The 13,747-nt window shown below is 55.7% G+C and overlaps 1 protein-coding gene across 6 annotated transcripts in view; it reads left to right on the top strand.

Moving 5' to 3' along the window:
- Nucleotides 1-13,103, top strand: part of LOC128818586 (potassium voltage-gated channel subfamily A member 2) — a 191,853-nt gene extending 178,750 nt beyond the window's left edge. For all 6 annotated transcript variants that reach the window (XM_053998040.1, XM_053998038.1, XM_053998037.1 and 3 more), the window contains exon 4: nt 13,093-13,103. The gene's annotated coding sequence lies outside the window, so the exon portion shown is untranslated. The remainder of the gene's footprint in view (nt 1-13,092) is intronic.
- The last annotated feature ends 644 nt before the right edge of the window (nt 13,104-13,747 follow it).

Genomic DNA, 13,747 nt, shown 5'->3' with positions numbered 1-13,747 from the left:
AAAAATAAAAAAAAAAAATAAAAAAAAATCAACGCGAAGGGACACGCAGCCCCTGACGCAGGCTTGAGTCACCAGGGCTGCACGTCAAAGCTGGGGTGCCGGGCCACCCCCCCTGCTCCGAGGGAGGCTCTCGCATTCAAAAAAAAGTAGCATCGAGTCCTGACACAAAGGGGTGGGTCTGGTTTTGCTGTGGGGAAAATAAAACCCCTTTAAAATGCCCCTAAAGAGCAGCCCCAGGAGGGCCCTCCCGGCTGCTGCTTCCCCTGGGGGAGGGAGTGTTTGGGGGCTTTGGGCACCCCTTTCCCCTGATTTATTGTCAGGTACTTGTAGGATGGTTTGCATTGGAAGGGACTTTGATGACCACCTCGTCCCCTGGCAGGGACATCTCCCACTGTCCCAGGCTGCTCCAAGCCCTGTCCAACCTGGCCTCGGGTACTGCCAGGGATGGAGCAGCCACAGCTGCTCTGGGCACCCTGTGCCAGGGCCTCAGCACCCTCACAGGGAAGGATTTTTTCTCTAAAATCTAATCTAAACCCGCTATGTTTCATTATTTGAAAGAGGTATTTCATATCTCTTTTCTTATTTGGTATTTCAGAAGACTTTCTTTGGCTGGGACCACACAGGAGGGAGGCAGCAGCAGTGGCCAGGCCCCAAATTCTGCTCCCCCTCACTCAGGTGTGAATCCTGCACCTGCCCCTTCAGTGTGAGGAATGCTCAGTGCTGGTCCTGAGCCCTGTGACACTCGGGGAGCCCAGAGCCAGCGCTGGGCTCAGAGGACACCACATCCCTGGCCACACCAGTTCCCCCTGCCACAGGAGCCCAGGAGCAGCACTGAGCAGAGTGGGCTGAGCTGGGTGTCAGCCAGCTCTGAGATATTTGAGATATTTGCATTTATTGCAGCATGGTTTGGCTGGGAAGGGACCTTCAAGCCCATCTCATTCCACCCCACCATGGGGGACACTTTCCACATCCCAGGCTGCTCCAAACCCTGTCCAGCCTGGCCTTGGACACTGCCAGGGATCTGGGGGCAGCCACAGCTGCTCTGGGCACCCTGTGCCAGGGCCTGCCCACCCTCACAGGGCAGGATTATTTTCTAATATCTAACCAAAATTCCCCATCTTTCAGTGCAAACCCAATCCCCCCTGTCCTGTCACTCCAATTTCTGAGTAGTCCCCCTCTGGCACCCTTGTAGGCCCCCTCAGCTCCTGGAAGGCTGCTCTGGGGTCTCCACCTTTAACCCACCTTTAATGCAGGCAGTAAAATTCTTCAGGTGAAACCACTTCACTTTCCTTCCCAACAGGACATGGGATATAGCACCACATTCAATACAGACAAAGGCAGAAATGCCTTGCACAGACATCTCTTGAGGATGAGCAAACCCCAAATCCAGCTTTTTAGGCCCAATTTCCCACAGCTTCTCAGGCTGCTTGGTGTGGGGAGCAGAGCACAGGACACCCGGGGGGCTCAGCCTTCCCCATCTATTCAGTGCTGCCCTCAGAAAACCTCTAATCAGATTAATCAGGAAAAGCACAGGGCTCTTAGGTTGCTTCACTGCAGGGAAAACAGGGGGAAAGTTTTCAGAGGAGCTCACTTCTGTTTCAGTATCTCATGGAAAAGTCTCCTGGTCCTGAAAACACACATTCAGCAATGGAGCCTGGCTGCATTTTCACAACCAGTATATTTCTGGTGCTGGTGATGCTGGTACCAAAATCCAGTGAGAAACTCTGATAGGAGGAAAAACACATTTGGAAGACACAAACTGCAGAGGATTCAAACCTCCAGCCCCAAACCACGCTGCCCCAGCTCCTGGATCACAGTGTTTATACACATTCCTGGCCTTTGGACTCTTTCCCTTTCCAGCCTATTAGGCACAGAAGGATCAATTCTCCCAGGTGCTTGGGAGCTGGGCCAGCACCGATGGCCATAACTCTGCCTCTTCCCCCGGGAAGGAACGAGCCACACTCCATTAACTGTGCCTCTCCCAGCCTGGCTTGGGGAAGGCAGCACTGGAAAGGGAATGGACCCGTCACATTCGTGATTTAAAAATCAAAACACCCTCCCAGTGCAACACCCACGGTGGCTGCTGGGCTGGTGGCAACATCTCCACGTGATCCAGGGCGTGATGGATGATGGATCCAGCCTGGGAGAGCTGGGATGTGGTCAGTGCCTGCCAGGGGCTGCTCTGGGCTGTGCTCAGTCCTCGTGACCTCTCCAAAGACTTGGTATTTCCTGTGTTTGTGGGACAGCCCTACCTGTGGAACATCCCTTTGGGTGGTGGGGAAGCAAACAGGGAAGCCAAGGAGGAGATGCCCAGGCTGGGAAAGGGAGATTTGGACAGGACAGACAGCCAGGACCCCAATGGGGACATGCAGGGGACGTGGGAAATGGATTTGTAGAGAATTCTCAAAGCTTGACAGAAGGCTCACATGGTGTGCATCTGTACGCAAACCTCGAGATAAGAAATGCTGATTTAGAAATGCCATGGAATAGGACAGACATTGTCAAAAGAGAAATGGGACTAGAAACAAGGTCAGAAAAGGGCATAATCCCACAGGGGACAGGGATGGGAGGCCCTGGCACAGGGTGCCCAGAGCAGCTGTGGCTGCCCCTGGATCCCTGGCAGTGCCCAAGGCCAGGCTGGATGGGGCTGGGAGACACCTGGGGCAGTGGGACGTGTCCCTGCCATGGCAGGGGTGGCACTGGGTGGGCTTTAAGGTCCCTTCAACCCAAACCACTCCCTGATTCCCTGACTCCGATTTCTGAAGATGGGGATTTTGTTGCCTCCAGGCACTGTCTCCATGGGAAGATGGGCCTGAGCTTGGAGGGCTGGGGAAGGGGAGCTGCAGATCCTGTGGGCTGCAAGTGCCAGCAGCAGCAAACTCTGCACACCCAGATTAACTGAAAGAAGATCGGGCATCCTGATTAGGGGGTCTTAAGCAAAGAGAAATCAAGGATCCTTATGAAGGAGGGGCTGAACCAGCCATTCAGCACCCTGCTCCTGCACAGCTCATCAGGGAGCAGGGATAACCCTACTGCGGATGGGGAGGGCTGGCTCAATGACACCTGAAGGTCTCACAAATCCTCCCTTGTAGATTTAAAATCTCCCTTTGGCTCACCACACATCACCAAAGTGTTGGTTGGTAAACTGAGGCATGGAAATATTCCCAGATGTATCAGAGCTAAAACCAGATGAGACAAAGCTGGATTTGCGCTCTGCCATGAACATTTCCAGGACCAAAAATACAGGTTATGGCCCCGCCACACTGCAGCCATCAGCACAGGAGGTGCCAGATGCGGGAAGGTTACGGCTGCGTTTGGCTGAGGCTGATTCAGAGAGATTCAGGCTCAGGAAAAAATAAACCAGACCCTCTGCCCGGTACTTTTCCGACACCAGGCTGAGCAGCAGGAACAGTCTGGATTAAAGCAGAGCATGAGTAATGTCTCTCCTGGAAGAGCAGTGCCCCGGAGAGCCGGCGGAGGGCTGATACCACGGTCGAAGGCAGACGCATTTCCATAAACGCTGGAGCAGCAGCCTATAAATAACTGCCTGAATTTACCGCTGCTCTCATGTGACCCTGATCCCCGCATTTCCCGCTGCCATCTGTCACCATGGAAATGGCATCACAGGGCCACCAGCCATTCATTCATAGCACTGGCCCAGGGGAGGGGGTCCGGCGTGGGGGGAGGCTTTTTAAAGGATGGAAGTTGTGACTTCGGGAGGAAAAATACAGGGGGGAGGTTTAGAGGGAGCGAGGACGGAGCGGGTGAGGATGGGGCGGGCGGAGACGGAGCGGTGCCTCCCGGGAGGGATGCGGCAGAGCCGGCGCTCCCAAACACCAGAGCTGTGGGGAGGGAGGGAGGGACAGACGGGAGAACCGGGATGGACAGAAACTGGGCATGAATGGGCACCTCCAAGGAGCGCAGGGATGAATGAATCTCTCCCCAGGCATTCTGGAGCCTCATCAGGAGGGAGCTGCTCTTCCCATCTCATCTACCCCAGCCCCCTCCTGTGCCTCTGGGAGGAGGCGGCCGCCTTTAGAACCCCCTTAGTGCCTCCTCCGGGGTGAAACAGTTCCCAAAGCCAGCTTTGTCCCCCAAAGCCAAGTGGGAACAAGGTGGGGATTAACAGGACAGTGAGTGCGGAGCGCCAGAACGCTCCAAAGATGATTTTCCACCTAAGCTGTCAAGCCGACCTACATTCAAGTGATAATAATTGCAGGGGATAAAGCCCTCTGGTTTCTAAATGCGTGCTTGCCTGCAAAGCCAGGGCCTGTCGTGGCTCATTCAGGGCCAGCGCTGCAAACGAGGAGGGGAAGGAGCAGACCCGGGGAAAGGAGAGCCCAGCCTGACTCAGAGCAGAGGAATTTCTGGCTCTTGCGGAGCATTTTCTACCCAAGAATCCGAATCCCAGCTCTCTCTGCCAGGATGTTTCTCTCATCCCATGAGGCAAAGAGATGTGTCCAAGAATGGGAGAGGCTGCAGCACAGCTGGGATCCCAAGCAGGGCATTCCCCTCGGATTTGCCTTCCCCATCACAGAGATGCCCCTTCCTCAGGGACAACTTGAGCCTGTGACCGTCGAGGACACGCAGACCTGGTGGCACTTCCAAGGGCTCCCAAACCTCTTGGGTCACTCAAGAGTGGGATGACAGCACCACAGGGCAGTGTGTCCCCAAAAAAGGGGTTGATGCCAGACAGCCCCAGCTGAAAACATCAGGAATCACAGAGAAAATTACCTTTAAAAGCATCATCTGCCTTTATCAGGGCTTCTAATGAACCCAGCCCAGTGCCCCTCCAGGCACTCACCTGTAGGCTGTGTGTCTCCAGCCCTGGAAGGAGCAGGGATCATCTACTTTTGGCCTAGAGATCATGTCTGAAATACAAAAGGGTGCTTGGGAGGAGGCAGCAAGCCATGTCTGAGCACAAGAAAACCACACTGCTTCCCTCAGCCCCGGGGGACAGGCATGCAGGGAATAAAGGGGACTCTGCACAATAGAGGGAAAAATAATAAACCCCAGCCTGGGCAGAGGAATGAAAACCATGTCCCACGGCCTCTGGGAAGGGCTCCAAGCAGTGGGACATGCTTTAAAGAGCTGCTGCTCCAGAGTTCTGGTCTTAATTTTCTCCACATGCCAAGCTGCTGGCGGGGCAGATGCGACCGAGGCGGTGTTGTGCAACGGGGCGAGCTCAGGAGCACCAGGGCTGGGTGGCATCACTCCAGCTCAGCCTGTCACAGCATTTCCAGGTGGTTTTGGTGGCCTGGCTGCATTTTTTGGAAGGAATTTGGGTGATCTCAGAGAGTTTTCTTAAGGTTTTTCTCATAGCTTGGATGATATTGTTCCCCACACCAGGTGCTGCCTGCCACTGTCTGCAGGGCCCATCTGAGCCAGCTCCATCTCCCTGGAGGGTTTCCAGTGGGATAGACCCCCAAATCCCTCCCTCACAGCTGGATCCAGCCCTCTCTGCCCTGCACAGAGGCCTGAGTCGGGATCTGGGATGGTCTCAGTGCCTGGACCCACTCTGGGGACCTGTGTGGTCCTTGGACATTTTGTCCTTGGAAATGAAAATAAAAATAAAACCCTTTCAGAGGCTGCTCAGCCTCAGATCTCTTTGCACAGGCACTGCCGACTGTGCTGCTTATTCCTGGGGGAGTAAAGAGAGATCTCAGCCTGACTTGGGGCCAGTTTCTCTGAGTGGAGCTTGTTATAAGATGTCAGCAGAGAGCAAAAAGAAGGATCCTGAAAGCGACACGTGTCTTGTAGGTGATCACAAAAGGAGATGGCAAAGCAGATGAAAGCTGGCTAAAAATACAATAACAATAATTTATAAATAATGCTTATCATAAAAATCAATACATTCACATTATACAATCAATATATCAGCAGTAAGTGTTTGAGGAAGCTAAGAGAACATTTTTTAAACATTCATGTACCAAGGAAACAGAGCAAAAACTTTAAACGGTTTGATATTAACCCAAGGCTCAAAGGGAGGACACAACCCTGCAGGGAGGGAGTTTGCTATGGTTTGTCTGGTGCTGCCCGAGCCAGCACTTGGCTTGCTCCTGCCGTGCTCACCCTGACCGTGCAAACCTGCCTGGTGGGCTCGACAGGGCTCAAAGTGCCAAAACCAGAGGATTTTCACCCCAGCCTGCATCTTCTGTGTGGGAAAAGCATGTCCTGGGCTGCTGAGCCAACCCTTCCAAGCTGCTCATCATCCCTGTCCCTCTGGGGAGCTGGCCCTCAGCAACTTGGCACCCAGCACAATTTTCTACCCAGCTAATGAGAAACAGCCAGACACCATCCAGGCAGTCCCCACCAGTAGCTGCTTCCAACAGAAGTCACCCAAAAATCGCCGCAGGGCCGTGCAGCCACAGCCCCGCTGCTGGCAGCAGATGGGAACCAGGCGGCCACCTGCAGTCCCCAGCCCTCCCTGCTGTCCCCAGCCTGGCACAGCAGCTCCCTGGTCATGGCAAGGGCTGGGAAGCAGCTTCAGCTGGAGGACGGATCCCCAAGGCTCCCCTGGGACTGGTGCTCAGAGCTCCTGTTTCACCAGCTGCCATGTGATTTTGCCCTGGGTATATTTTAAGCGCTGCATTTGACGTCACACCTTCTTCCCCAGGATGCAGCTTTCTATAAGTTTCCAGGCAAAGCCGTTCCCAAATCTCCCTTTCAGCCTCCCCCCACAGCAGGCACGGAGCTACCCTGGCCTGAATCTTCCCCACTGCCTGCAGCATTGCCTCCCCACAGCCAGGTCACCCCTGGGCAGTGAGCAGAGCTGAGGAGCAGGGAGGTGATGATGATCCCTGTGAGAGAACAGGGAAAAGGTGGGGGAAATCACAGGCTGTGAGGTGCCCAGCTCACCCAGCAATCAGACTGGGGCAGGGTGGCTCCATCAGTCCCACAGGGTGGGTGTGGGGAGCAAGGCAACAGGGATGGATCCACGCATGGTGGTGGGTTCATCCTGCTCCCTTCTTCTTTTTTTTTTTTTTTTTGGAGCTTGGCACAAATGAAAAATCCTTCCTGTGTGCCAACAGACCACTTCAAAAAGCCCCATCAAACCAGAACTTGTCCCATCCTCTCCACCCCAGCTGCACTCCTGGATCAAATGAAGTGCTGCAAACTGCCCCAAACCAGCATCAAGTCTCCAAATTCCTCATGTCCCAGGCTGGAGCCCCTCCAGCCACCTGAGGCAAAGGACCTGGGCAGGGACAGAGCAGCATGGGCGCTCTGCTGGTTCTGGTGGCTGGGCAGGGCTTGGCAGCGCTGCAGCACAGCACGAAGTGAGCTTGGAGCTCACATGGCTCATCCCAGAAACACCCGCTGTGTTCCCAGAGACCCTCACCCGAGCCTCCCACCACCTCTGATCCGGCAGCTTGGGCTGATGGAGAGCAGCAGGGGGCAATGATCCAACTGTTTTCCCTCCTCCTGGGAATTCTCACCTGCGGCTGTGTCTCAGCACATCCCGCTGGATCTCAGTGCCAGCTCCAGGCACACAAAAGCTCTTTGTTCTTCCCCGGATGTCCCCAAAGCCAGGAGGTGCTGTAGGAGCGACCACTGACTCCCACATGGCATAAAGCCCTGAGAGCACCCCTGGTCCGAAATAAACCCGAAACATCTGGCGAAGGGACTGTTTCCTTACCCTGACCCCTGGGCACAGCCCAGGTTTTTCTGTTGGGATCACCCAGCCAGGTGTTTCCACAGCTGTCCTGTAACAGAAGGTCTCAGCCTGTGATCCAGCCCCCACTCGAGCTGTACAGGCACAGGAGGGCTCAGGGCTGGGAGGGGTCACTCGGAGGACTGATTAAAAAACACAATTTAAAAATCCCATCTCAGCAATTCGGCTGGAAACAATCACCCACGTGAAGACAGGCAGCTTGGGATGAGCTGCCCTGCCCTCCCCTCCCTCCTTGGTGCCCCTCAACCCTCCAAGGTCCTCAACGAGCTTTAAGGACAGAAAAAGCCCCAAGGAATGTGAAACGCTGCTGGAGAGAAGAGCCTGGATGCCAGCCCTGCTCCCATCCAGCGGGGAGAGCCAGGCTCCCCACCAGGGCAGGCAGCAGCCAAGGCAGCTGCCCTCATCAGCCCCGGGGCTGATTCTTCTCTCCCGTCCAGCACACAGCCCCAGCCCGCCTACAACAGGGCCAGGGGAAGGAATCAGGCTCGGGAGAGCTTTGAGGAGCGTTCCTGCCGGAGCAGCACCTCCTGGGATGAGCTCTGCGTGTCCCACCCCCACCAGGGGTGCGGGGTCGTGCCTTGAGCATCCTGCACCGGGGCAGCTTTGCAGGATGCCAGGACAGGGGGATTTTTCAGGCCGGGCAACATTTCCTGCAGCTTTGCAAGGCGCTCAAAGAGGGGGATTTTCATCCTTAAGGCTCCTTACCTGACCGGGGGTGACAGAAACCAGGCATGAATGGGCACCTCCAAGGAGCGCAGGGATGAATGAATCTCTCCCCAGGCATTTCGGAGCCTCATCAGGAGGGAGCTGCTCTTCCCATCTCATCTACCCCAGCCCCCTCCTGTGCCTCTGGGAGGAGGCGGCCGCCTTTAGAACCCCCTTAGTGCCTCCTCCGGGGTGAAACAGCTCCCAAAGCCAGCTTTGTCCCCCAAAGCCAAGTGGGGACAGGGTGGGGACTAACAGGACAGCAGGAGGTGGCTCGGCCGAGGGGGGCTGTGACAGGAGGTGCTCCCAGTCAGAGTTTCCCACCGGGAAGAGCAGGGCTGGCTGTGGTTTAGGGTCTGGTTTGTACCTGTTCCATCCTCCCTTGTTTCTGGTCTCTCCTCCTTTCCCCCAGGGTTGCTCTGCCCTGCCCCATCCCTTCCCCTGAGGCGCCGGCACCACCCGGAGCCAAGGGGAGCTGGAGCCAGCACTGAGATCAAGCAACACTTGATGGGATCAGGGAAGGATTTACTCAGAGCCTCAGCAAACAGGATTTTACTCCCTATCCAAGAGCCCTTAGGGCTTCAAGATCCCCGCTGGGACCACCCCCCCCCAACCCTCCCAAGGGCATCCCCGGCACGAGCACCTGAAAACCGGTCATTGAGGGACAGATCTTCCAGTGGAAACCCCACCCAGGTCAGGCTTTAGAGGGAATCCATCCAAGCAGCATCCGCCTGGCGGTCCCCATCCCTTCCCCCGCAGCATGCCCTGCCCTCGGCGCAGGGAGCCGCTGCCAAGCCCGCAGCACGCTCCATTGTCCGCGTCGGGATCGGCCGCTGCCACCCGGGAGGAGCTTCGGGCATCCAGCAGGACTGGCAACGTCAAAGAGACCCCGGAGGAGGCGAAGAGACAAACAACCGGAGAAATTAACCCCCCCCCAAAAAAACAATGCAGCTTCCTGAGGCCGGGATCAGCCGGGATCGTCCCCGCTGCAGGGCTCGACCTCGGCTCAGTGCGCGGCCACCGCCGCGGAGACAGGACCGCGCAGGAATGCGGCCACGCGGGGGTCCCCGGGCAGAGAGAGGGGGCACGGGGCAGCTCGTGTTCGGGAGCTGGGATTGCAAAGCCCGCGGCCTTTTTAGAAACTCGGGGCTCCGTTTTGGCTGCGCCACCTGGAAATTTAACCCCTGGGGCTGAGAACAACCCGGGATCTGGGGAAGCGGGCTGTGAGTCAAGGGAAGAGTTTGGGGGTGCAGAGGGAGATAAATCATCCAGTCAGGCTGATTTTATGGATGTTCTAACCTCCCCTTCTCTTTGGTACCTGGAATTTACAGCTCCTTCAAAAAGATGCTCAGAGCTGGAGCCAAGGACACAAAACACGCGGCGGCCTCTCTGCAGCTGGGAGAGGAAGGTCGGGTGGAACCAGCAGGTCCCAGCCTCCTCTGTGCCTCAGTTTCCCCCCTCGTAGGGAGCTGTGTCCTCATCTCAATTCCTCAGCAGCTGAAGCTTTGGCTTTGCACCGTGAACCCGGTGGGAATAGGGGCTGGGGGTGCAGGAGAACGTGGGGGTCCTGCTTGGCTGGGAAGTCCTTGGGGGGGGGGGGGGTAAATCAGCAAAAATAGAAGAATAAGAGGAGCTGGGAGAGAGAATGAGGAGAGGAAGAGCGAGGAGGCGGTGGCGGAGAGACAGACGGCACCGACCATCTGCTGCGGGCGCTTTGCATTGCTCGGGCTCGCCCCAGCTCCGCTGCCTCGGCTCCTGCGCAGGAGCTGCAGCTGAGGGGAAGCGGTGCCCAGCACCAGCCTGGGCCACGGGGAACCCTCGGGAACGGGGCAGGGCGAGCAGCCCAGGGCCGAGGGGAGAGCCGGGGCTGAGCTGGGAAAGCGGCTCCTGCCAGGGATGGCTCCGACACCAAACCACCCCCGGGCAGGGAAACCTCCGGCAACCGACGCCGGCAGAGCCACGCTGGAGCAGGGGAAGGAAAAGCTGCTTGGAGCAGCTGCAGAGGCTTCACATAACCAGGCAGATGCCCGATCCCTCGCAGCTTTTTAAGGATGCCTCAATTGGAGTGTTTGACGTGCACCTGGGGCTGCTGAGCTATAAATACCCCTCTGCTCCCCCCAGCCGCTTCTTCTGATCCATCGGCATCCCCAACACCTCCCTTGTGCTCCCCGTTGCTGCCCTCACACCTGTGATCCCCTCCAAAACCCTCACCCAGGGTCCCCATTCCTGCAGCATTGCTTTCCCCACACCCCAAAATCACCTCTGCCAATGGGCAGGAGTGAAAATCAAAATAGAAAATAAAAACACAAGTCTGGGCATCCCTCCTGAGTGTGAGGTCTCCCACTGGGGGACCAGCAGCACGCCCTGCCATGTTGCACCACTCTGGGTGGTTTGGGGGTCCCCCCATCACAAGAGCTGCAGCCCATGAGGGGTTTGTGTCGGCCCTACCATAACACAAACAATAACAACAAGCCACCGTTCTCCCCGCAGCCCTTTCAGCCCTTGTGGGGGCTGGGGGGAGCCCTAGCTGTTAATTGTTCCTTGCTGTTAATTATTCCCTCACCACACGTGCAAAAAGCCGTGGGTTCCTCAGCATGGATGGACTCGCACCGTGCAGCATCCACTCTCCAGGGGCTGGTGTTGATTTACAGCTGGGCACTGCCTGCCCTTTTGGGAATCCTCAGGCTCCCCAAGCCCCCCCAACCCTTCCTGGGCTGGGTGGAGCTGCCAAGCACCATCCCAGATCCCATTGACCAGAGCCTGTTAATTGCCGTACGCAGCAGGGACGGTCCCGGGAGGAAAATGCAGAGACAATGCTGCACCCACGTGTCCCCACACCCCAGGAAAAGCCAGCAGGAGCTGTGCACCCCAGCTCCTGGCACCCATGGGGGTGTGCAGGGTGGTCCCACCGGGGATTCCAGTGCTCCACACCGGGAATATGAGCTGTCTGTGCTGCCCCATCACAGGGGACACCTTGTATCCTACAAAACTTCTGGGGTTGGGATTCAGAGGGGAAAAGGCAGCTGTCCTCTGCATGTCAGAGGTGTGAGTGGGCAGGAGGGATCCGGCTGGGAAGCCCAGGGGTTTGGACAAGCAGCAGAACTGCCCGTCCCTCAGTGCAGCGTTTACAAACAGGATCAGAGCTGCCAGCAGAACAAATGTGCCGTGCCTGGGGTTTAAATTCCCTCCTTAGGGAAGTCTGATGCTGAAATCCAACGCTCCAGAGAGCTGCACTCACCCAGTGCTGGGTGTCAGGTGTGAGGAGCTGGTTGAGCCTGGTTAGTGCTCACTCTCTGAGCTGCTTGTTAATCCCCGTGGGGAAAATTATCCCAGTAAAGCCAAAAGATGGGGATGGACCTGTGGGCATCAGTGGAGGTGAGAATCCAAAGGCAGTGAAGAGGATGCGGAGGTGTCGCCTGTTCTTTTGATAGTTTTAAAATTCTTTAAAAAGTTTTCTATGCCTTCTGATGTTTACATATTTCTAGTGGAGTTTCTCATGTAAATAATGATTGTTTTGCATTCTTCTTTGTGGCAGGAGAGAATTGATGGATTATTGGTTTGACCAGTGTGGTTGGAGAGGTGGCAATTTCACCCTGCAATCCAGTGTCACTTTTGGAATTCTATATATTGTGAGGTCAGAAATAAAACTTCCTCCTTTTGCTTCCTTTTACTCTTTTGATCTTAGTGTGCATGCATGAGTTATTTTGTGTCGTAGTGCGACATGGAGGTGAGTAAGTGTCCTGTGTTTGGGGTGAGCCAGCAGCACCAAAATAAAAACCTGCCCGAAGGATTCGCAGGCACAACTGGGAGAATACAATGTCATAGTCTGACATGAAAAGAATTTAAAGAAGTAAATTCTTGTAACTTTAAAGAAGTAATTCTTTAAACTAAAACTACCACATACATCCAAAGAGCTCACTCACCCAGCAGCTCAATACAACCAGCTGAGAGCACCAACAGGAAAAAGCTGCAGGTGACAGAAATCAGATCCTTAATCTTGCATCAAATCCTGCTCCCAGCCCTCCCCTCCCTGCCTCATCCTTCCCCTTGGAACTTCCAGTGCCCCAGGAAGGTTTATCCACCGTGGATCACAGGGAGCAGGGTCAGGCTGGGACATCCCTCCACAAACACACGAGCTCATGGGAGACACGTCTGAGCCAGCACGGGGGATCCTGCCTGCTAAAAACGGGACCACACTCGCGGTACTAAAAGTGATTTCAGCATTTATTATAATAAAAGACAGGCCTAAAGCAGGGGGGCCTGCGGGCTGAGCAGGAGCGTTCCCCTCGAGGACGCTGCGGCGCCGGCGCTGGGTCCTCTGAGCAGCGATGGCCCCGATGTTCCAGGTGGAGCCGCACGGGTTCAGTGGGTCAGAAGCCCCTTTTTATCCTGTTTTGTGTCCCTTTGGATTGGTTTCTGTTTGGATGCTTCATTTGCATGAAGCTTTAAGGGGCTGGATTGGCCCATGACAGTTCTGTCCAGGCTGGCTCGTTTCGCTGGGGGCGATGCACTTTACTTGGGTGTATTATGGGATTTACCATCACCAAACTAACAGCGCATGCTCGACAACTATCAGCTATTTTACAACTGTTTCTAACCTATTTGTAACGCTGCCCGTGAGGAGCATTGTTGGGGAAGATGAAACAAGAAGGCCTTATAGGTACGACTGCCTAGCGGGGGATTGGGAAAGTGCAGAGAATGTGAGCCAGACTGAGATGAAAACGAGCTTTGAGATGACAGACCTTGGTTGCTAAGTAGCTGGTGGGCAGTGGTGTAGCTGATGAAGATAACTCCCTTTTTTGACCCACAGACAAAGCAAAGGTCAGATAAAGTGTTCTGCCTCCTTCTTCAAAAATGTAGAGTTTATCTGGCACTTGTAACCCTCCCCTGAAGTATGATGTATCTGTAATCCCACTGGTCCAAAGTCCTTTTCTGCACCCACCTTCAAGCCCCCCTGATAAGGTGTACCCGAGAAGCCGGGGCCATCTTCTCTTCATCTTCTTCTTCTTGTTCTTCTTCTCTCTCTGCTCTCTTGGACCCTCTCTTGGAACTCTCTCGCTATCTCGCCCTGCCCCCACTCCTTGGGGTCTGCTTCGGGCTGCACCCAGCAGCTCCGAGCAGGGCCCCCAGAATAATCCAGATAACCCAAGACCGGGCTCTGGAGATCTCTCGTCTCCCTCTGTCCCGACCGTCCCGGACCAGCGCTCGCCGCAGAGCACCTGGCACACGTGGGGCTGAAACAGGCTGGTACTCCCGAGGGAGCCGCCACAGCCGGGACAAAACCGAGGATCGGACACTTCAGCACCGAAAGGGTGATGGGGAAAGCAGAGGGCACCTCCGCCTGATGGATGCCTCAGGGCCTCTGAGGGA

The sequence above is a fragment of the Vidua macroura genome, chromosome 24, assembly GCF_024509145.1.
Source record: "Vidua macroura isolate BioBank_ID:100142 chromosome 24, ASM2450914v1, whole genome shotgun sequence".
Lineage (NCBI taxonomy): Eukaryota > Metazoa > Chordata > Aves > Passeriformes > Viduidae > Vidua > Vidua macroura.
Note: the sequence above shows the minus strand (reverse complement) of the source record. Positions and strands in the feature narration are given on the sequence as shown.